This window comes from Heteronotia binoei, chromosome 15 (genome assembly GCF_032191835.1).
Source record: "Heteronotia binoei isolate CCM8104 ecotype False Entrance Well chromosome 15, APGP_CSIRO_Hbin_v1, whole genome shotgun sequence".
Taxonomy (NCBI): Eukaryota; Metazoa; Chordata; class Lepidosauria; order Squamata; family Gekkonidae; genus Heteronotia; species Heteronotia binoei.
Window position 1 is genome coordinate 57,491,936 of NC_083237.1, and position 23,339 is coordinate 57,515,274.

Below are 23,339 nucleotides of genomic sequence, written 5' to 3' on the forward strand. Positions count from 1 at the left end.
CGAGCTCGCTGCTCACGACCTGAGTTCGATCCCGGCAGAAGTCCTGGATTCAGGCAGCTGGCCCAAGGTTGACTCAGCCTTCCATCCTTCCGAGGTCATTAAAATGAGTCCCCAGCTTGCTGGGGGGGGGGGGGGAAGTGTAGATGACTGGGGAAGGCAATGGCAAACCACCGCGTAAAAAGTCTGCCATGAAAACGTCATGGTGCGACGTCACCCCAGAGTCGGAAATGACTGGTGCTTGTACAGGAGACTACCTTTTTTACAAACTCACGCAGAAAGGAGCACTGGGGGAAGAATACCCTTTTAGCTTCTATCTCAGACACTACCCTTCTAAAAAACCACCACTATTAGAGCCTGCATAAGACCAGATTCTGGGATATTCAGGTTTTGAATTCCAGTATTCCCTGGGCGACTTTGGGCTGGTTACACTCTCTCTGTCTGGCCTACCTCGCAGGATCGTTATAAGGACAAAAACGAGTGAGGCAGAACCAAGTATACTGTCCTCAGTTCCTTGGAGGAAGGTGTATCTAAAGATGCACAAAAGAACCACTGAGAAACAACCTGTCTGCAGACTGTAAGAAAGATCCAATCTGGAGTCATGAGCATGGTATTTTTTTTTTGTAAGTTTACCGTTTTTGAAAATAGAATGTTGAATCAACTAGCTAAGAAACATATAAAGAGGCTAAAAAGGTAAAGATAGTCCCTGTGGAAACACCAGTCATTTCCAACTCTGGGGTGACACCACACCACAACATTTTCATGGCAGACTTTTTACAGGGTTGTTTGCCATTGCCTTCCCCAGGGTGTCTGTTGTGGGGGAGAAAGAGAAAGGAGATTGTGAGCCGCTCTGAGACTCTGGGATTCAGAGTAGAGGGCAGGATATAAACCCAATATCATCATCTTCTTCACAGCACACTTTTTACGGGGTGGTTTGCCGTTGCCTTCCCCTGTCATCTACACTTTCCCGCAGCAAGCTGGGTACTCATTTTACCAACCTCAGAAGGATGGAAGGTTGAGTCAACCTCGAGCCAGCTACCTGAACCCAGCTTCTGCCAGGATCGAACTCAGGTCGTGAGCAGAGAGCTCAGACTGCAGTACTGCAGTTTCACCACTCTGTGCCACGGGGCTCTTTTAAAGAGGCTACATACACCTTTTAAACTAAGATGCTCTAATGCAGGGGTGGCCAACGGTAGCTCTCCAGATGTTTTTTTTTTGCCTATAACTCCCATCAGCCCCAGCCATTGGCCATGCTGGCTGGGGCTGATGGGAGTTGTAGGCTAAAAACATCTGGAGAGCTACCGTTGGCCACCCCTGCTCTAATGGTTACAGCAACATACCCATAGGAACTTGTATTTAGAAAATGTCCCCCTCCCACAGCTGTCTAAAAGAAAGAACCCCAAGAAAGCTGGGCAGCTCAGCAAACCAAAGACTCTGCAGGAAGCCAGCGGGTCCGAATTCTGAATGTCAACCAAGACCCTTTAAATCAGGGGTGTCAAACATGCGGTCCAGGGGCCGAATCAGGCCCCTAGAGGGCTTCTATCAGGGCCCCGAGCAACTGGCTGTCATTTGCTTCCTTCTCCCTATATCTTGCTTCCTTCTGCGTAACAGTTTGCTCTGCAAGGCTTGCTCAGTCGCGCAGGAGCTACAGAGCGAAACCTCTATTTTCTCCATAGGTGGAGGCTCATCCCTTGGGGAGGAAGGGGGGCACAGCTTGTTTTTCCAGGCTCTCTCAATTGCACAGCAGAGCTACTGAGTCAAGCCTCTTTTCCTTCTATTGACTGAGGCTCCTCACCCCCCCCCCAGTCCCCAGGGGAAGGAAGGAAAGAGCCAGAGTTTCCTTTGCCCAGTTCCCTAGATCCCATGGGAGAAATACAAAGATAGTACCTTTAAGACCAATGAATGGTGACGTTTTAAGCATGTTTTAAGTTTTTAAAAACATCTATTTGTGTTTGTCTGTGTCCCTTATAAAGTTTATATCTCTGCTAATCTTAAATAGGTACAAATATGGCCTGGCCCGACATAGCTCTGCCCAACCCAACATGGTCTCATTTATGTCAGATCCGGCCCCTATAACAAATGAGTTCGACACCCCTGCTCTAAATCGCTTACTAATTCTCCCCAGCACCAAACATGCACTTAGGTCACCTGGTTTGGCTCCAACATACCAAAGGATTAATGAAGCCATTCAGTCACCAGTTCCTCTCTCCCCCCACCCACTCAGCATGCCCCCCCCACTTCGATATCGGGGAAGAAGTCCCCCTCCCTTTCTCCATCGTCACTAAGCCACCTCCAGCTGCGGGAGGCGGATTAACCCATTTTCTTTAATAACCGCATTTGTCACTGTAAATGTGATTACAGCCCACTGCCCGACTGGGTGTGCAGTGACCAGGGAGGGGGGCCATAGAGGCAGGAGAACGGGAGGGGGGGGAGCGCGAACCACCAGCAGGACGGACAGGCAATTACTCCTTCCCTTCCCTGGGGACCACCACACCGCCGAAGTCTTGTTAATGCGGCCACTTCATTCACTCAGCCCTCATTTACTTCAAGAGCAAGCCCCAGTGAAAACCTCCTGTCGGTCAGCAAGGGTTGTAGCTGGAGAAATATAAAGACGTCGTCAAAAAAAAAAAAGGGGGGGAAAGCAATGCAAATGGCTCCCCACACCCCGCTCCCCAATTAACAAACCACCTAAGAACAACTCTATAAGGCTCTGGCACCAAAACAGCAGAAAATAAAAAAGCAGCATTAGATTTCACAGAGTTACGGATCCAGAAGAGTTAGCCATGTGAGTCTATTGCTGCAAAACAGTAAAGAGCCCAGTGGCACCTTTAAGACTAACAAATTTTATCGTAGCATAAGCTTTTGAGAAACACAGCTCTCTTTGTCAGATGCGTGGAGGGTACGCAGAAAGAGGTGTATATGAAGCCCCACTCCCCTTACCACCTATTTATCTCCGGCCAGTTTTTACATACCCACCATGCATCTGGTGAAGAGAGCTGTGTTCCTCAAAAGCTTATGCTACGATAACCTTTGTTAGTCTTAAAGGTGCTACTAGGCTCCTTACTATTTCACAGAGATATGGAGAATCTGCTGGTGTTCGCTTACAGAAATGAGTAAACGAACACATGCAGATTTTCAAAGTGTGCGTCCAGTGGCACCCTTAGGACCAACAAAAAATTTTATTAACCGTGTGAGCCTTTGTGCACATGCACACTTCCAGTAACTCTGCGAATGTGGAAAGTTTCTAGTCCTCATGATTATGTGGGGGGAAACGTGTAAAGAAAGTTTCTATAAGACGCAAACAACTAAAGACGCAAACAACTAAAAAGAATCAGGCACACAAGTCCTTGATACACATTCTTCTGCCCTTCAGTTGCTGCTTCATACACCTGGAACAGGGGAACGTCATACCTTTTCTGCACTTTCATGAAGAGAGATGGGGCACACACAACGGAGGTTCGGTTTCCCAAGTAGAAGAAACATCAACATAGGAATTTCATCCCAAGTGAACAGGCAATAGCCCTAAACTTTCTTTCTTAGGCTGTTAACACACACAGAAAGCCTGACATTAATTAAAACACTGAAGGGTTTGCACCAGTTCCTTAGCTCCCCATATTTCTAGGATAAGACGACGTCAGCAGCCTTAACGGGGTTAAAGGAGAACCCAGGTCCTCTCAAATAGTTAGGGTGGAGGATCCAGGTAAGCCTTTTTCCAAAGGAGGGTGGAATAGAAAAAAATAAGTTGTTTTGTTACATCTGCAGGTCACTGCAGTCTTTTAGAACCCACCGATACCAACCTAAAAGTGTCTTTTCCACTTGCATCTTGTATGTTTGGTGCACTCATGGAATCCCAGACATGCGCATTCCCCCTTCCTCTCTGTTCTAATCATCATCTCTATCCATCAATCAATTCTTATTTCCCATGTGTACTTTATTAACAATGTTTGGCGAGAGCCTGCTTTCATAGTGCACATTTCACAGCAGTGAAGCGGCCGACTACCACAGTACTATGTGGGAATTTGCAGTTCCACTAGGAACAGCTAACTGCCAACGGTGATCATCCTCATTCACACACAACACACATGATTATACTGCTACTTCGCCTAGATGGTTCCTCAAGCAACTACTGAACAGAACTTGGCCTGGAATCTATTATAGCCCTGGGTTCAAATCCCAGCTATGCCTCTAAATTCACTGAAAGTTCCTCTGTGTGTAAGACATGCATTGAGAAGGGGGGTGGAGAACGAGAGAAGCAGACGCTTAACGTTTGCTTTGAGACAATGAGAATAGGATTTTTTAATATATAAAAAAGATTTCACCAGCAAAGGCAAAGAAACATTTCTGCAAACAAGGAGAGGAAAGGTTACAAATACTTTGCATTTGAAGGGGGGGGCTTTTTCTTTGTTGTGCGATAGGGACGTGAATGGGTGGAGGAGTTCCAGTAAAACGGACCCCACCCACCAACTCATGGTCGTGTTCCAAGATCCACTAAACTTCCACTCTCCCCCCACCCACCCCCGCCGCCACCATTAATAAAGAGATCTGGGAGGCTCCTGGCTCAGATCTCTTCCCTTCTCACCGCCCCCCTACACAAAACCCGCTCCCCCCTTTTCTACATTTGGGGAGAGAACCCAGGAGTGCTGGCCCTCGGCCACTTCTTACATCACAGCTGCTGACATTTCCATTGCAAGCGCTTTGTCCAAAAAAGAAAAAGAGAAAGGGGGGGGGGGCGAGGAATATCATTTTTCTGGCTCGATGGGGGGAAGAACTATTTCCCGTCCGTAATAGGGAGGCGGGCGGTGGGCGGGGGAGGCGGGAGAGGGGATGCACAGTGGCAAAGTCTGCCTGGGAGCCGGCGGCTGAAACATGGCAACATAAGCAGCTTCCCGGTTATAAATAGAGTGCTGTGAAACGGAGAGCAGGAGGATAAAGGTCCGTAAATATCAGCGCTCGGGGCCACAGGGGAAGGCGGCGGGCGGCGTGCCGCTCCAAATCCGTGCCCTTTTCAGTTACGGGAACCCTTGGTGCCTGTCCAAGGATCTGCTTTCCTCCCCACCCACTCACGCCCGCCACCTCTACGCGCCCCCCCCCCCGCCAGCGTGGGCATCGGTTTGCTGAAATGCCGTTTGCAAGAGCCACAGGCAGCCCTCTCCCCTTCTTCCATCTCAATGCAAGGATTTTTTTTTTTTGGTGGTGGTGGTGGGGGGACTACCCGGTAGCATCTCTTCAAACTTAAGAAGAAGAAGGAAGAAGAATTGCAGATTTATACCGCGCCCATCTCTCTGAATCAGAGACTCAGAGCGGCTTACAATCTCCTTTATGTGTATGTGTGTATATAACATTTTTTGCCACTGTGTGACACAGAGTGTTGGACTTGATGGGCCGTTGGCCTGATCCAGCATGGCTTCTCTTATGTTCTTATGTTCTTATCTTCTCCCCCACACAGACACCCTGTAAGGTGGGTGGGGCTGAGAGGACTCTCACAGCAGCTGCCCTTTCAAGGACAACCTCTGCCAGGGCTAGGGCTGACCCAAGGCCATTCCAGCAGCTGCAAGTGGAGGAGTGGGGAATCAAACCCGGTTCTCCCAGATAAGAGAGCTATGGCTGACCCAAGGCCATTCCAGCAGGTGCAAGTGGAGGAGTGGGGAATCAAACCCGGTTCTCCCAGATAAGAGAGCTATGGCTGACCCAAGGCCATTCCAGCAGGTGCAAGTGGAGGAGTGGGGAATCAAACCCGGTTCTCCCAGATAAGAGAGCTATGGCTGACCCAAGGCCATTCCAGCAGGTACAAGTGGAGGAGTGGGGAATCAAACCCGGTTCTCCCAGATAAGAGAGCTATGGCTGACCCAAGGCCATTCCAGCAGGTGCAAGTGGAGGAGTGGGGAATCAAACCCGGTTCTCCCAGATAAGAGAGCTATGGCTGACCCAAGGCCATTCCAGCAGGTGCAAGTGGAGGAGTGGGGAATCAAACCCGGTTCTCCCAGATAAGAGAGCTATGGCTGACCCAAGGCCATTCCAGCAGGTGCAAGTGGAGGAGTGGGGAATCAAACCCGGTTCTCCCAGATAAGAGAGCTATGGCTGACCCAAGGCCATTCCAGCAGGTGCAAGTGGAGGAGTGGGGAATCAAACCCAGTTCTCCCAGATAAGAGTCCACACACTTAACCACTACACCAAACTGGCTCTCTTGGGGCTCTTTAACTTGGAGAAACGATGACTGAGGTGTGACATGACAGAGCAGGGGTGGCCAGACTTGCTTAACATAAGACCCACGTAGCATAAACGTCAGTTATATGAGAGCCGCAAGACTTCGACAGATGTTTGAGAGCACCAAGATATGAACATCTGAGAGCTGCAAGGAAGGAAGGAAAGAAGGCAGGCAGGCAAGCAAAAAGAGGGAGGGTAGAAAGAAAACAACTTTAACTTTAAGTGCATTCTCCAAGCCGCCAGTTGGCTTTTCTTGGAGAAGTGATTTAAAGAGAGAAATGCCTTCTCCACGCCAGCCATCGAGGCAGTGGTGGCTTCAAGAGCCACAGAATAAGTGTGAAAGGACCACACGTGGCTCCCGAGCCACAGTATGGCCACCCCTGTGATAGCAGTTTACAAGATGATGCATGGGATAGAGATTATAGTGAAATAAGTACTTTTCTCCCTTTCTCACAATATGAGAACTCGTGGGCATTCAATGAAATTGCTGAGCAGTCGGGTTAGAACGGATAGAAGGAAGTCCTTCTTCACCCAAAGGGTGATTAACACATGGAATTCATTGCCACAGGAGGTGGTGACGGCTGCAAGCATAGCCAGCTTCAAGAGGGGATTGGATAAGCATATGGAGCAGAGGTCCATCAGTGGCTATTAGCCACAGCATATTGATGGAACTCTCTGTCTGGGGCAGTGATGCTCTGTATTCTGGTGCTTGTGGGGGCAACAGTGGGAAGGCTTCTAGTGCCCTGGCCCCACTGGTGGACCTCTTGATGGCACTTGGGTTTTTTGGCCACTGTGTGACACAAAGGGTTGGACTGGATGGGCCATTGGTCTGATCTAACATGGCTTCTCTTGTGTTCTTATGTTCTTAAACTTCGTGCAACCACCTAATTCCCTATATAAGGGTGTACGTTGGGGGGTACATTTTCAGGTTCAGGCTGTTTGCCTGAGAATGGGGGGGAGCACATGCGAGCCACATGTTTGAATTGGTCAGAAAGACCCACCGCTTCCTCCAGCTCCAAAGATGCCCCTGCATCTCCGTACCTTGGATTCCAACTGATGCTCCGCCACAGACTTCCAAAGCAGCCTTGAGGAAGTCACTGATTCACAACCAGACACCGCTCCAGCTTGGCGGGGGGGGGGGGGGGGGATCGAGAGCAAAGTTCGAATCCCTCAGCAAAAGGAACATTACAAAGAAAAGAAAGAGAGATAATGTTGAACTGAATGTGAGATTGGATGGCTTCTTGGAACGAGAACTTCGACCACGGCGATGGAGGATACACTACACAGCTATTTTCGTACTGTGGTCGATGCCAGGAGATAGGGTGCTGCCGTGTTATCTGGCATTTGCATATGAGGACAGGAAGATGAAAGTGTTTCAGCTGCAGAGACCTGTGGGAGCTGGCAGGATGGCTCCAGAGAGATAAGGGGCTGTCTTCAGCCAGACCGATGGTCCATCTACCCAAGAATTGTCAACCATCACAAGCCGCGATGCAAGACTCCAAGGCCAAGGTCTCCCTGGCCACTCGTATCAACCAAGACAGTTGTACCCGGAGTACTCCTTTGCATGAGCAGAGACCGCACTTCATCAAGCAGGCCCTGCAGGGGTCATTTCATAGAAAAAGAGGTGCTGGAGCTCATCAGCACAACTCTATCAGACATCCTGTGAGGTAGGTGGGGCTGAGAGGGCTCTCACAGCAGCTGCCCTTTCAAGGACAACCTCTGCCAGAGCTATGGCTGCCCCAAGGCCATGCCAGCAGCCGCAAGTGGAGGAGTGGGGAATCAAACCCAGTTCTCCCAGATAAGAGTCCACACACTTAACCACTAAAACAGACTGGCTCCTAGAAGGAAGGAAGGAAGGAGAGGGAGAGGTGGAAAGAAAGCCACAACCTCTCCCAGCCATAGCCTCTTTCAACTATTTTTGAGAGATAAAAGATTTAACTTTCTGGCAATGCTTCTCCCCGAGCTGTATCTACAGTAGAACTGCTTCAAAAGAAAGGGGGGTTTTTTTTGTTTAAACAGATAAACGACTAACGCGCATCTCAAAATACCAGAAGGAGAAAAATAAGACGTTTGTCATGCCAGACTAAACTTGTGATTGCTTTTGCCACACGGAAGCTCTTTTCACGAAAACGTTTTAACACATGATTCTTGATGGGGAAAGTCACCAAAGAGCAAGGCTTTTCTCTTGGATAGTGTTAGCGTAAACCGGTCCCTTTGAGCGACAATAATGCTTTGGAAAAAGCCAAAAAGGCTTAGAAGACCACGTGCCACATTAATCCATGTTCTGCCCCAAAGAAGCCGAATTCCACAATCGTATATAAAACTCTGTGTATTATGCACATTGGCATGTATCGCTAGGTTTTGCAAAATGCATCCTACTTCCAGAACAACAATTAAGCTATGCAAAAAATGCAGCAATTCTGCCCACCAAAAACCTGGGATGTGCCTATTATCCTGCTAAGCTTCCAAGATCCGGTGCTGGATTAAACCCTCTGGAGGCCCCGAGGCAGTCAAAATCTTGGGGGCCCCCTCACATATTATCTCAGAGTCGGAGCGCCTGCCCCGCCTCCCTCAGCCCCCACTGCAGCCTGCAGGCACCTTCTTAAAAGCCCTTCTACTAAACTGCGGGGGAGAGGCAGAGAGAGGCAAACTCGGCAACAACGCCAGCAGCAGCTGCCCCAGGCAAGTCGGGCAAAGAATGGCTCAGTTGCTGGATGCATGTGCGGGCTGGGAGGGCTGAAAGCAGGGGGAAACAAGGGGGGGGAACCAGCCCGGGGCCCATAAAGGCGTGGGGGCCCATAGACCAGTGCCTACCTGGCCTAATTGTTAATCCAGCTCTGCCAAGATCTCATTCCCCATACACTTTCAGGTGCTTCACGGCAATCGTAAAGACAAGGAATCAGCTTCTCCCACACCCTAAACTTGAAGGCTGAACTGCACTTGGAGAAAGAACCTGGGCTGGATTAACAATTAGACCAAGTAGGCACTGGCCTATGAACCTCCATGCCAGCTTTCTCCCCCAGTTTTCCTCCTACCTGCAGCCCTCCCAGCCTGCAACTGAGCCGCTCTTTGCTTGACTTGCCTGGGGCAGCTGCTGCTCTCGTCGTTGCCAAGTTTGCCTCTCTCTGCCTTCCCCCCCCTCCGGTTTAGTAAAACGGACTTTTAAGAAGGTGCCTGCAGGCTGCAGTGGGGGCCGTGGGCAGTGGGGCGGGTGCTCCAACTCCGAGATAATTTGCAAGGAGGCCCCTAAGATTTCGACTGCCTAGGAGGCCTCCACAAGGTTTAATCCGGCACTGGAAAGAACTCTGCACCACGCGCCAATTTTCTGCACTTCAAGAGAATTCTGTATTGTCCCAAGAGCGGCAAGATATCGAACATGGCAGGTCTGGTTTTCCCCCATGCGTTCCCAAGGTAACATCAGGGCCAGCTAGCCTTCACAGAGCCCAGTTCCGGCTTGCAGCATCTTTTTCTACAAAACTGGGTGAGACCGCGCAAGGCTCCGTGGACCAAGGCTAAGAGGTGCCTGAAAGAGGAAAAACTGCTCATAACCAAAGCAAACGGGGAAGGATGAAAGGGACAGAAGGAACAGCTGGACGGAGACAGGGGAGCTTCCTTCCCCCTCCAGGCCTCGCTATCATTAGGTTTTAAAGCTTTTATCGCTAAGCAATCTTCTCCAGATTGGGAGATTAATAAACATGGCACTGTTCACAAAGGCAAAAAGGGGGCTGGAGATGTTTGCTCTGAAGATACAGGCAGCCAACCAATGTGGGACAGTACAGTGTTTAGAGCACGGGTGACCAAACTTATTTAACATAAGAGCAGGGAGGGAGGGAGGAAATAGATGGTGGAGAGAGGGAAAGAAAGCAACTTTAACTTTAAATGCCTTCTCCCAAGCTAACCAACAGGGCACCAGGGGCTTTGAGAGCCACAAAATATGTGCGAAAGACCCACACGTGCGGTTTGACCACCCCTGGTTTAAGACTAGGATCTGGGAGTCCCAGGTTCAAATCTCCACTCAGCTAAGGAAGCTTGCTGAGTCATCTTGGGCCAAAGCAGACACTTCCTAACCTGCTTCATAGGATTGTTGTGAGGGTGAAACGGAGAACAAAATAAGCCACCGTGGGTTCCCCCCTGGGGGGAAAGGCAACAAATCTCCCCAGGCAGAATTGATTGGGAAGACGAAGAGGTGTCAGGGAAGATTTGCCACCGGCTTGGAAATTATGCATACAGACAAATAGTGTGATCTGTTTTTAGCCTGTATTGTTTTTCGTGTTTATAGATATTTGTATTTATTATACTCAATGTCAGAGCTTTCTTTGAGCAGGAACGCACAGGAATGCAGTTCTGGCTGGTTTGGTGTCCGGGGGTGTGGCCTAATATGCAAATGAGTTCTTGCTGGGCTTTTCCTACCAAAAAAAGGCCCGGTTCGATGTATTTCAGAGCTTATTTTTCGATCCACCTTAAGCCCGCTTGCAGGAAGGGCGGAATATTAAGCGAATGAAATTAAATAAAGATGTGGTACACCCCCTTTCCCATCAGTCTTGCTCCAACAGTTCCATACCCACATCTGTGGAAAGACCACATACACACTCTGTCTCTTGTACTGACCAGATAAGGCATACCTATACCAAGAACAGAGGCCTACAACTTGGGGGAGATAGTCTTGCAGATGACATCTGATGCAAAGTGATTTTAATTGGGGGAGAGCTAGAGTCCAGTAGCAACTTAAAAGACTGACTGAATTTGTCACAGGGTAGACGTTTCCGTGAGTCACTGCTCACTTCTTCAGATCATAGAATCACAGAGTTGGAAGGGACCTCCAGGGTCATCCAGTTCAACCCCCTGCACAATATAGGAAATTCACAAATACCTCCCCCCCCACCCACCCACCCACACACACACACAGTGACCCCGTTCCATGTCCAGAAGGTGGCAAAAAACCTCCAGGATCCCAGGCCAAACTGGCCTAGAGAAAAATTGGAGCCTGACTCCAAAGTGGCGATCAGCACTTTTGGTGTGTAAGGAGGAGCCACGAGGACTAAGCTATGACTCAGCCCTTCCTGTCATGATCTGCCTAAATTCACAGAACTGAACATTGGCCACTGTGCAAGACAGGAATCTGAACAGGATGGACCACTGTCTAATCCAGAAGGGTTCTTATGAACATAAATCAGGGGTGTCAAACATGCGGCCTGGGGGCCGAATCAGGCCCCCAGAGGGCTCCTATCAAGCCCCCGGGCAATCAGCTGTCATCTGCTTCCTTCTCCCTCTCTCTTGCTTCCTTCTGCATTAACAGCTTGCTTTGCAAGACTTGCTCAATTGCATAGGAGTTACAGAACAAAACCTCTATTGCTCCATTGGCTGAGGTTCCTTCCTTGGGGAGGAAGAGGGGGAGAGGCACTGCTTGCTTTGCCAGGCTTTCTCAATTGCACAGCAAGGCTATTGAGTCAAGCCTCTCTTCCTTCTATTGGCTGAGGCTCCTCCTCTTCCTGGTCCCCTGGGGAAGGAAGGAAGGAAGGAAGGAAGGAAGGAAGGAAGGAAGGAAGGAAGGAAGGAAGGAAGGAAGGAAGGAAGGAAGGAAGGAAGGAAGGAAGGAAGGAAGGGAGGGAGGGAGGGAGGGAGGGAGGGAGGGAGGGAGGAGGGGAGGGGAGGGAAGGAGGATGGATACTGGATTTATATCCTGCCCTATACTCTGAATCTCTCAGAGTGGCCACAATCTCCTTTTACCTCCCCCCACACCCCGACATCCTGTGAGGTAGGTGGGGCTGAGAGAGCTCTTCTCTTTGATTCCCCACTCCTCCACTTGTGGCTGCTGGAATGGCCTTGGGTCAGCCATAGCTCTCGTAGGAGTTGTCCTTAAAAGGGCAGCTTCTGTGAGAGCTCTCTCAGCCCCACCTACCTCACAGGATGTAGGGGAGGGTAAAAGGAGACTGTGACCACTCAGACTCTGAGATTCAGAGTATAGGGTGGATATAAATCCAATATCATCATCTTCTTGTCTTACAGCAGCTTCCCTTTCAAGGACAACCTCTGCCAGAGCTATGGCTGACCCAAGGCCATTCCAGCAGCTGCAAGTGGAGGAGTGGGGAATCAAACCCGGTTCTCCAAGATAAGAGTCCGCACACTTAACCACTACACCAAACTGGCTCTCAATTACAGCTAGCTCTTCGATGGGGCTGTTCAGACACACAGTATAATCAGTTGTCGCGGCTGTTTCATACCGGATTAAATGTTGCTGACCAGACAGCAACATCTGCCTCCGGGTATCAACTCGTAGTAGCCCCCCTCCAATCCTTCTCGGAACCGGAGTATTTTGTTACCTGTTCCTTTGCGGTGTTTTTTGAGTTCTCCGGTTTCACCTCATAGTTTCCCCGTCTGGATAGTTCTCGACCAACTTCCGGATGTCTGAAGGCTGTCCCGGAGCAAAAGGAGCCCCAGACATCCAATTTACGGTCGCCATTTTTTTTTACTACTTAGCAATATGCACATAACCGCATAACCACATAATGTTTTAACCTATGCACATGCGCACATAAAAGTGGAGAAAGAAAGAACTGCATGGTGCCGTGGCAGAAGATGGTTTCACAGCAGAGTGATTCGAATTGCAGTCTGATCGATAATATCCGGAACAAAGATATTCAGAACAGAATCGGGTCAGTTTAACACAGACTCAACACACTGTGTGAACAGGGCCTATTTTTCTCATACACACAGTGACCAAACTGCAACTTCCAGAAACAGCAGAACAACGCAGTCCAAGGTCCCAGAAGAAAAAAAAAAATTCTACCACTGCTTGTCGATTTGAGTTAGCCTACATCTCCGTTATCATTTTAGCGTATTCCCTTCTGAAGCTGTTGCTGTTTAAAAGGCATTAAAAGGTTCAAAAGAACAATGCGCAAGTTTTCACCAAAATAAATCCCATGGCTTCCTTAGCTTCTACAGAAAAAGCAAAAGCAAAGTCACGTATTTGGCATAAACAAACACGGGTAACTACGCTGCCTCGGGTTCTTAACAAATAATGCCACCCGCAGGGCAATTTCCCCACAAGTCTAAACAGAAACTAAAACAACCCACATCCTGCGTTAACACTTTTGGGGGAAATGGGTTTGCTTGCAGAACGGATGCAGTACCAAGTATCTATTTCAGAGTTCTGCCTTTTTGGGGGGGGGGGGGTGTCTGGCTGACTGTCACCGTTTGGAGTCAAGCAAAGAATTTCTCAGCCACCTTTAACTGAGAAACGGGATTTGTTTTGGTCTCCCCTGGGGAATTCTGCAATATGTGGCTTGACTCACTTGTGTGAGCCACCTGAAATTATCCAAGTTGCAAGTTCCTGGCTCCTTTTTTGCTCTTTGCTTGTGATAAACTATGACCCCATGTTACAGGTTGAATACAACCAATTATTTCACTCCATCTCGCTTTATTCTCCTCCTTGCTACTACCATAAAACCCATACAGCTTTTTATCCATGCAGGTCCCAGGATTACCAGTATAGCCCCTTCCTTCCTTTCTCACTGGAAGAAGAGGAGGAGATTGGATTTATAACCTGCCCTATACTTGGAATCTCAGAACAATTTACAATCATCTCCTTCCCTTCCCCACAATGGACACCATGTGAGGTAGGTGGGGCTGGGAGAGCTCTGAGAGAACTGTGAGTGACCCAAGGTCACTCACAGCTGGCATCAGAACCAGTTTGGTGTAGTAGTTGAGTGTATGGACTCTTATCTGGGAGAACTGGGTTTGATTCCCCACTCCTCCACTTGCAGCTGCCGGAATGGCCTTGGGTCAGCTGCCGGAATGGTCTTGGGTCAGCTGCCGGAATGGCCTTGGCAGTCCTTGAAAGGGCAGCTTCTGGGGAGAGCTCTCAGCCCCATCCACCTCACAGGGTATCTGTTGTGGTGGGGGGGAAGATAAAGGAGATTGTAAGCCGCTCTGATTCAGAGAGAAGGGCGGGGTATAGATCTGCAGTCTTCTTCTTCTTCACGTGCAGGAGTGGGGAATCAAAATTCGTTATCCAGATTAGACTCCACCACTCTTAACCACTACACCAAACTGGACCTTCACTGACCTTGACTAGTATTTTGATGAGCGACCTCCAAGGAATACCAGGGTCGTGACACAGAGGCAAGCAATGGTGAAACCATCTCTGAAAACATCTCTTGCCTTTTAAAAAAAATCTAGCTCGCCACCTAGTGGTACATGACACTAAAAGAGCTAGAACTCCTGGCTGCCAGACAATCTTAGGATCTCCTGGCTATACTACACACACTGCCATATGATAATAATAACTATACTACGCACACTGCCATATGATAATTATTGTTACTACACCTTCGGTGATCTCTCATTCAAGGCCTACCCCACTTATCGCCTGAGATCTGGCAAGACCAGGGTAGCTTGGGCTGGTAACCAGGTCAGGTCAGGTGTTCAGAGGTGGTTTGCCATTGGCTGCCTCTGCATAGTCCCTGGAGTTCCTTGGAGGTCTCCCATCCTAATAATAGCCAGGCCTGAGCCTGCTTAGCTCCTGAGATCGGGCCCAGTCAAGCCTGGTATAACATTTACAGCTCTCCCATACGGTTCTGGGCCTCCCCCCTCCCCAGCGTGTGGGAGAGCCAAAGTTTGCTCTTTGCCATGTAAAGGTCACACTGGTGTGGCAGGAGAGGAAGGAGTGGGGGGGGAGATGGCCGACGCTCAGCTCCATAACCGTGTCAGCCTGCATTAGGATACCACAGACCCCTTGAGCAAAGCGCGTGGCCGAGGAAGGGCATGCGTCTGGAGTCTGAACCCCTCTCTGCACCGCTCCTGCCACAGGGCAAATGCCATGCCCATCATCCACGCGCTGGCATGCAACTGCCAATGTGCAGGAGGGGAGGAGGAGGCAGGGATAGATCGCGCTCTCCAGGCAAAACAAAAAGCTAACATTTAAGTACCAGCCGCAGCCCAGAAGGCCCGAAACTGAAAGATGCTTCAAACCGTACCAGCGATGATGAGTCCAGCAGACCTGCTCTCTCTCCCCCTCCCCTTCCCACTCCACAATAACAGGGCTACCGGTGGAACCTATCTGCCCAAGAGCAGCACTGGCCCTACAAATTAAAAGCACAAAGCAGTGTTAGCACGAAGTTGGAAGAAAGAGAATGCGCCTAGTTCAAAATTGGTTTCACAAGGTGTGGGATTTGTTAATATCTGATAAACTTGCAACACGGCTATTAATAGCTGATCATTCTTTATATAAAGCTGATTTCAAGAAGAAACGGTCTCCTTTTTTAAAATACGTTGCTTCCCATAATACTACGGATTGCAGATTGCCTAGGAAATATTTAGATTTCGTCTTTTATTGATTTATTAAGACGACAATGTGGTTTTTTTCCTGTAAAAATATCTTTGGAGTTACTGTATGAATGAACTGATGTATTGTTTGCCTTCCTATTATTGGTTTGCTTTGCTTTTTTGTTCTGCTTTGTAATTTTTAAATAAAACTTTGAAATTATAAAAAAAAAAAATTGAAAGCCTTTTTGCTTTTTACCTACCGACAGCAGAACAGCAGCCTACTTTCCAGACAGTCCGGAGATCAATCCTCTTGCAATTGCAAGGATAATCAACCCAAATCCTTCTCGCAAAAGCTGGAATCGCTGACAGTTTAGGGGACGATGGATGCTCAAGATCACTGCAGGTGGAGAAGTCGGTACTTAACACCCTCTAAGTCCCCCAGAAACCCCTATGGGACCCTTCTGATCTAGACGGATGGATGCAATGGAAAGGGGAGGTCGCAGTTGGCACAATTTGACACCTTCCTCCTGCGAGATATAAAAGCTCACCTAGAATTCCTGTCCGACGCTCAGGTAACTAGATGAGAAGGGAGCAATGAAAACATTGCAGACAAATTAATCCTGAAGGAAAGGACGGAGGGCAAAAAAGGATTCAGCAGATCAAATAGGGGTGCCAGTCTCCGGGGGGCGGAGCCTGGAGATCTCCTGCTTTTACAACTGATCCCCAGCTGGCAGAGATCAGCTCCCTTGGAGAAAACGGCTGCTTTGCAGGGTGGACTCCTTTGGCATTGTGCCATGCTGAGGCTCCTTCCCTCCCCAAACCCTGACCTCTCTCAGATCCACCCCCCAAAGTCTCCAGGTATTTTCCAAAACAAGCTTGGCAACCCTACCTCTGAAAGTACCAAAACACAGGCACACGCTGGCACTGCCTGTCTGACCAGAACTTTTATTCTGCAGCAGCTCCTGTATTATGGAACGGCATTCCTGCATGAATTCCTCCACGCTGTTGGTATTCAGGTACCCCTGCAAATTCGAGTTAGGCAGAAGAGCCTTTCCTAGTGCACCATTTTTACGGCTGTAACATTAACCTAGCTTATTTAGAGCACATAACCACTTTCAAACACCTAAGTTTACAACCTAAGGTGAGCAAACAAGAGACCCAGCATGTTCTAGTGGTTACGAGTTCAAATCCCCACTTTGCCATGGCCCACTGGCCCACCCACTCTCTCTCGGGCAAACCTACTTCACAGGGTTGCTGCGAGGATAAAATGGACAAGAGGTGAACAGTGTGAGCTGCTTTGGGGGAGAAGACGGGATATAAACAAAGTAAATAAAAAACTAAAATAATAAATTTGTCAGGCAGTTGAATGTGCCCTAATCTTTGAACAACTTCTAATTCAGGGGTGGTCAAACTGTGGCTCGAGAGTTACATGTGGCTCTCAAAGCCCCCACCAACCCATCAGCCAGCTTGGAGAAGGCATTTGTTTCTTTTAATCACTTCTCCAAGCCAGGCCAGCCAGTGGCTTGGAGAATGCATTTAAAGTTGAAGTTACTTTCTTTCTGCCTCTCCCTCCCTCCCCCCATCTATCTGTCTTCCTTCCTGTCCTGCAGCTCTCAATCGTCTCTCTCGTGGCTCTCAAACACCTGACGTTTCTGTCGTGTGGCTCAAACATCTGACGTTCATTCTATGTGGCTCTTACGTTAAGCAAGTTTGGCCACCCGTGTTCTAGTTACTGCAGCTCATATAACAGCTCTCAAGAGACCTATTCTTTCCTTTCCTCCTGCCATGTGTTTATCAAGGATGAGGGGACGGAATGCTTATGGACCAAGGCCATACTTTTAAGCGCCGCAGTCGACAGGGAGTAAGAAGACAACGAAGATTTCAGATATGGGTTTGTTTGTTTTTAAGGGATAAGGGCAGCTTCCTAGTTCTTTTTATCTAATCCTTTGCATTTAAAAGGCAGCCTCTTGTGGCATGGAGTTCCACAGTCAACGGCATCGCTTGAAACAGCCATTTCTTTTGCTTCCTTTCAGGAAGTGGGGAGGGGTTTAGCGTCTTGCTCAGAGATTTTTAAAGTTCTGGGAAGCCCCAGGACAATCAAAGATGCCATTTTCAAAGCATGCCACCTTTAATTTCCACCACCCACCCCACCTAAACGCACCCCCCCCCCAAAAAAAAGCTACCTTCAACCCAACTTTTCATAAATTTGTCTAACACATATATGTGCTCATAACCCCTTTTTTTCCCCAGGGAAACCCAAGTTCCTTTTTTTAAAAGAAGAAAAAACTGGGTGACGAGAATCAACCACCAGCCTTGACGCAACGTTTCCTGATGTCGCCCACACGCCGCAGTTTCAATTCCAGCTAAAGAGGAACATCTACTGGCAAGGCGGGGGGGTGGGGGAAGGAGAAGAAAAAAACACCCTCTTTGCCAACCTACTGCAGTGGGCATGGAAGAAAGCTAAAGGGCACCCCATGCTGACCAGTTTACAATTCCGCTGCCATGAAGTCAGTTTCGGTGCCAAGAGGAGCCGAAATCTGTAACTTTTATACACTTGCTGCTTCTCTGTAAAACGGTGCCATTTCTTTCTTCTTTCTTCTGCGCTGGTTTACTCTGCTTTTAAAACACTGGTGGCTTAATTTATTTGGGCTCTGTACACATTTGCACATGTTCTTTCATGGCTCTTTCTGCAATGCTAGAAAACTGCTTTGTTTTTCTAAGGCAAGTAGAGACTGACACCTCTTCCCACCCCCCACCCCCCTTGCACTGCCATAAACTTACTGCTCACACAAAATCCATGTCTTTACTTGACATTTTTTAAAAAAACACATCAAAATTCTGGCCCAGATTTGCTGTCCTCCCAAAAAGGGTACAAACGCTGCAGATCAAGACACATGCCCATCCTTTTTTTTTTCATTTACTTAATTTATCCCATCTCTTTTCATTCTGAAGGAGGGTCTTTTGATTATTAAAATTCCAGTCCCCCCTACTGAGGTTTTGCCAGGCGTGCTTTAAAACCAACTTTTGTAGCATTCCGGGCTAGAAACCTGCTTTTTAAAAAACATTAGAACCAAGGTTCTCAAAACACTGAATGCTGTGCCCAGCACCAACATCCGCAAAGATGCCGTGCAGTGGTGAAACCCATGTAGTCCCAATCAGGATCAGCCCTAGCAGCGAGCTTGTCATGTGACCCATATTTCGTTTATATTCACACAACACCCAGTACACCAGTGGCTCTGAATAAATACCACTCTACTGCAGGACTTGGCAGTCTTCTCCTGCACTACCACAACGAGGATGGTACTTTTCAGCAAACATCTAAGAAGGAGTCCCTTAAACACTGGGGATCTCCCTTGACACTAGATCACCCAACGAAACCAATGAGCAAGCAAGATCCAGACCAGGAGTGGCCAAACTGCGGCTCGAGAGCCACATGTGGCTCTTTCTCACATATTGTGTAGCTCTCAAGGCCCCCGCCACCCCATCAGCCAGCTTAGAGAAGGCATTTCTCTCTTTAAATCACTTGAGAGCCAGTTTGGTGTAGTGGTTAAGCATGCGGACTCTTATCTGGGAGAACCGGGTTTGATTCCCCACTCCTCCACTTGCACCTGCTAGCATGGCCTTGGGTCAGCCATGGCTCTCACAGAGCTGTCCTTGAACGGGCAGCTGCTGTGAGAGTCCTCTCAGCCCCACCCATCTCACGGGGTGTCTGTTGGGGGGTGGGGAGGAAGGTAAAGGAGATTGTGACCACTCCGAGACTCTGAGATTGAGTATAGAGTGGGATATAAATCCAAAATCATCATCATCTTCTCCTCCTCAAAGCCAAGCCAGCTGGTGGCTTGGAGAATGCATTCAAAGTTAAATTTGCTTTCTTTCCACCTCTCTCTCTCCTCCCCCAACCATTTCCTTACTTTCTTCCTCAAACATCTGTCGTTTGTGTCTTGTGGCTCTGAAACATCGGACATTTATTCTATGCGGCTCTTACATTAAGCAAGTTTGGCCACCCGATCCAGACAGTCAAAAAGAAATCATACATTACACAGTTCACCAGCAGCATAAAACATGCTGCGAGTCAGTTGCTTAGGTTGCTTGGTATGTTGATGGCGGTTAACCTTTATAAGTAGTTGAACCTCCATAAGAAGTACAGCTTTTAAATGACGGGCACCAGTGAGAAAGAAACAAGCCCCCACCCTTAGTCCCTGTTCATGAGCTTGCAGAAACATCTACGCAACAGTACATGGTTGCGCTGTAGAAAACGGTTTTACAAACTTGCTTAGACAAATGGTTGAGACTGAGGTTTATACTGCTGTGTGCGGTTTACTGTAAGAAGGATCCTATCTGTGCAATTTCTACATCACTCAATATGCCATTGAATATTTATGAAGACGAAGAAGACATTGGATTTATACCCCACCCTTCACTCGGAGTCTTAGAGCGGCTTACTATCTCCTTTCCCTTCCCCTCCCCACAAGAGACACCCTGTGAGGTAGCTGAGGCTCACAGAGCTCTGAGAACACTGCTCTTGAGAGAACACCTCTGTGGGGACTGGCCCGAGGTCACCCAGCTGGCTGCATGTGAAGGAGTGGGAAATCAAACCCATTCTCCAGATTAGAGTCTGCATGCTTAACAATTTCACCTGGCCCTACTGGAGGACCTCCTGATGGCGCCTGGGGTTTTTTGCCACTGTGTGACACAGAGTGTAGGACTGGATGGGCCACTGGCCTGATCCAACATGGCTTCTCTTATGTTCTTAAACTGGCTATGCTTCAGTTCTTTCTGGTGGTTCCAGACTTCTAATCTCCTCATGCATTCGTTATTGAATGCCCCATTTTCATCTATTATACTGGCTCACTATGTGTAATCCGCTTTGACTCCCCGTGAGAAAGGCAGACTATAACATAAATAAAATAGTTTAAGAACGCTGCACTGGATAGACCTAAAACCTGGTCCACTGTTCTTACATCTCAATTAAAGCTGGACTCCATTCCTACAGACAAAACTGCAAACTACTGTGCATGTGTTCCTGACAGCTATCACCAAATATGGAATTCCAGCTCATGTGAAATTTAATGATGTAGCAAGCCTGTAGCATAGGGGGGAAATGTGTGTTCTCCCATTTCTCCTCTCCCCCACAATATTGCTTTCTGGATAGTAATGTTGATGGATTTGGAAAGAAAGAAATATTTATGCCAGGGGTGGCCAAACTGTGGCTTGGGAGGCACATGTGGCTCTTTCACACATATTTTGTGGCTTTCAAAGCCCCCACTGCCCTGTTGGCTGGCTTGGAGAAGGCATTTCTCTCTTTAAATCGCTCCTCCAAGCCAAGCAAGCCGGTGGCTTGCAGAATGCATTTAAAGTTAAAGTTGATTTCTTTCCATCTCTCCCTCCTCCATCTATTTTCCTTCCTTCCTTGCAGCTCTCAAACATCTGACGCTTGTTCTATGTGGCTCTTATGTTAAACAAGTTTGGTCACCCTTGATTTATGCTATGCTTCATTTCTTTCTGGTGGTTCCAGGCTTCTGGTCTCTTCCCACATTAGTTCTTGGATTTCCCATTTTTGTCGCCTGTACTGACTCACTACGCGCCATCCACCTTGAGTCCCTGCAAGGAAGTAGACAACGACATAAATATATACTGTCAGACTTCTGCACTGGACAGACCTAAAACCTGGCCCACTGTTCTTACAGTTTGGCGTAGTGGTTAAGTGCACGGACTCTTATCTGGGAGAACCGGGTTTGATTCCCCACTCCTCCACCTGCACCTGCCGATGTGACCTTGAGTCAGCCATAAGTTCTCACAGAGCTGTTCTTGCTCAAGAACAGTTTCTGTCAGAGCTCTCTCAGCCCCACCTACCTCACAGGCAGTGTTCCCTCTAAGCGGAATGAGCGTGAGCTAGCTCACAGGTTTTTAGCCTCCAGCTCACACATTTTTGTTTTAGCTCAGGAAGGAGGATCCCAGAGCGCACCAATTTATGCAGTAGCTCACAACTTTAATGCCAGTAGTTCATAAAGTAGAATTTTTGCTCACAAGACTCTGCAGCTTAGACTCTGCTCACAAGACTCTGCACCTGTTCACAGGGTGCCTGTTGTGGGGAGGGGAAGGGGAAGGAGACTCCTTTGGGTAGAAAAGTGTGCGGTATAAATCCGATCTCCTCTTCTTCATACATCTCAATTAAAGCTGGACTCTCTTCATTCGTAAAGGCAGAACTGCAATACGCTTCTCCCGCTCCTGCAATAAAAAACTATGTTCATTCATACATACAAAACCCCAATATGGCGCATACCCATATTCACAAGGTTGTCTTCAGACACAGCCACAGTTGTCAACTACGGCTTGGGAAATTCCTGGAGATCGGGGGGGGGGGGTGCCTGGAGGGGGGGCAGCGTCTGTGGAGTAAAAGGGACTCAGCAAAGACAAAGCTGCCCTTGCACAAAAGGAGCTGATCTCTGCAGTCCGGAGACCAGGGGTAACTCCAGGAGAGCTCCAGGAACCCCCTGGAAGTTGGCAACCAGAGACCCAGCTGCAAAACCCTATATGCAGGGGTGGAATTCTAGCAGGAGCTCCTTTGCATATCAGGCCATACACCCCTGATGTAGTCAATCCTCCAGGAGCTTACAAAAAAAGGCCTTGTAAGCTCTTGGAGGACTGGCTACACCAGGGGTATTTGGCCTAATATGCAAAGGAGCTCCTGCTAGAATTCCACCCCTGCCTAGATGAGTGGGGAGGGGGAAAGCAGAAAAGTCCAAGGTAGAACACCTTTTGGGGTATTAACTACACAATTCACGGTCCCCCCCAAAAAAAGGCCAAGGTGCTGGTACTGGAGAGGAGGAAGAAACTATTCATTCCCAAACAATAGATTTGCAAACACAAAATCTCCTCCGCAGTAATTCTTCTCTACGCCTCATTTTGAATGTAGATGGGGGTGGGGTGGGGGGCCTGAGGTGAAGGAGATCTGAGAAGGTTCAAGTACACAAATTGTTGTCGGAAAAAAAGGCATTCCTGTTCTTTTCAACCCGCTGAGCCTGGGCTTTTAGCACTGAAGCTCCTCAAACAGTACACAGGCAACAAACGCATCTTGTACTTGTGTGCGCACGCAGACGCATGCATGATAATGAAGAGAAGGTACTTCAGCCAGGGTTATTCCAGGGCAAGGCCCTGCATGCTTTCTGCGCAAGAAATGTCAGCATCTGAATTTCTCCCCAGTGACACTCACAAAGGGGATTTCCCAGAGTTCCCCTTACTCTCTGTTCTAGAAAGGAAGTCATCCTCCTCTCGAGGACACCGCAACGGCCCTCTCGGAAAGGCACTGGAACACTTCCAGGGACTGGGGAAGTTCTCAGAGAGCCACCGGAAGCCAGAACCAACCTGTGCCCGGGGGGCCGCCTTCGACAGAGGCCAGAGAAGCAAGGATACACACAGCGCAGAGGCTGGCCATAAATGACAACAAGTTCCTCTATGGCCACTGCCATTTTTGACAGGGATGGAGCAGGTCAAACCCACCTCTATTGCCTGCACCAGTTAGGGAAGCCAAGTGGGATCGGGCATCTCTTGGTATTACAGCTCACCTCCAAGTTACAGAGATCAGTTCCCCTGGAGAAAATGGATGCTTTGGAGGGTGGACTCTAGGGCACTGTACCCCACTGAGGTCCCCGCCCTCCCCAGGCTCCACCCTCAAATCTCCAGAAGTTTCTGCAGCCTGGATTTGGCAAACCTATTCCCCCATACTCCATCCCTCCCCCCAGACGGGATCTGGTGACCCTATCACCAGCCCAGGGCTATCTGAACATCTCAGTCTGCTGCTGCTGCTGCTGATGATATTGGATTAATATCCCGCCCTCCACTCCATATTTCAGAATCTCAGAGCAGCTCACAAT

The 23,339-nt window shown here is 48.6% G+C and overlaps 1 protein-coding gene and 1 long non-coding RNA gene across 2 annotated transcripts in view; one reads left to right on the forward strand and one right to left on the reverse strand.

Annotated features, from left to right (window-relative positions):
- The window catches only part of LOC132584281 (uncharacterized), a 59,924-nt gene extending 38,490 nt beyond the window's left edge, over positions 1-21,434 (forward strand). The window contains exon 3 of the long non-coding RNA XR_009556243.1: positions 21,268-21,434. This is a non-coding gene — a long non-coding RNA (uncharacterized LOC132584281). The remainder of the gene's footprint in view (positions 1-21,267) is intronic.
- The window catches only part of RARA (retinoic acid receptor alpha), a 263,977-nt gene that overhangs the window by 222,627 nt on the left and 18,011 nt on the right, over positions 1-23,339 (reverse strand). The gene's annotated exons all lie outside the window — the stretch shown is intronic.